Here is a 503-nt window from a genome sequence, read left to right as displayed (position 1 = left end):
ACGGCACATAATAACAACAACAAACCTTCCCTTTGTAACTTGATTTATGCCACTGTTAGAACCTCTATTTAGAATATTATTGCTTTTAATTTTTTACTCATGTACTTTTAACTTGTTAGATTTGTGTCTTCTAGGCTACAACAGTTCCATGATGCATCTTCAAGCATATGAACATGTATGGCTAAACACAGTTGATAATAGTGCATCTAAATTAAAAAATCAATCTTCATAATAGTCTACATGTTTCCTATTGCCACAGGGGCCCTTTAGAGTGGTGAGAGAAGATCTTCACCCTGAAACCTACAGAGTCCCTTTTCAGCAGGAAGTAGCTAAGAGAATACTCTGTCCCCTTTTCCTTATGAATCAGGGTGAAATATCTCTCCGGGAGGAGTGATAGGGAATGAATGACAAACGACACACTGACAAAGGAGATTAATCAGAACTGGTTTTGACAAGCACTGTGGCAATGGGACAATTAAAACAGACTTTCAAGAAAAAAAAAA

At 36.8% G+C, this 503-nt stretch overlaps 1 protein-coding gene across 1 annotated transcript in view; it reads left to right on the top strand.

Annotated features, from left to right (window-relative positions):
- LRP1B (low density lipoprotein receptor-related protein 1B) overlaps nt 1-503 on the top strand; it is a 2414068-nt gene that overhangs the window by 1747030 nt on the left and 666535 nt on the right. The window lies entirely within an intron of this gene.

This window comes from Elephantulus edwardii, unplaced genomic scaffold, assembly GCF_000299155.1.
Source record: "Elephantulus edwardii isolate Elephantulus edwardi_28Jun2011 unplaced genomic scaffold, EleEdw1.0 scaffold00010, whole genome shotgun sequence".
Lineage (NCBI taxonomy): Eukaryota > Metazoa > Chordata > Mammalia > Macroscelidea > Macroscelididae > Elephantulus > Elephantulus edwardii.
The sequence above is the reverse complement of the archived record's forward strand: the minus strand, read 5'-3'. Positions and strand labels throughout refer to the sequence as shown.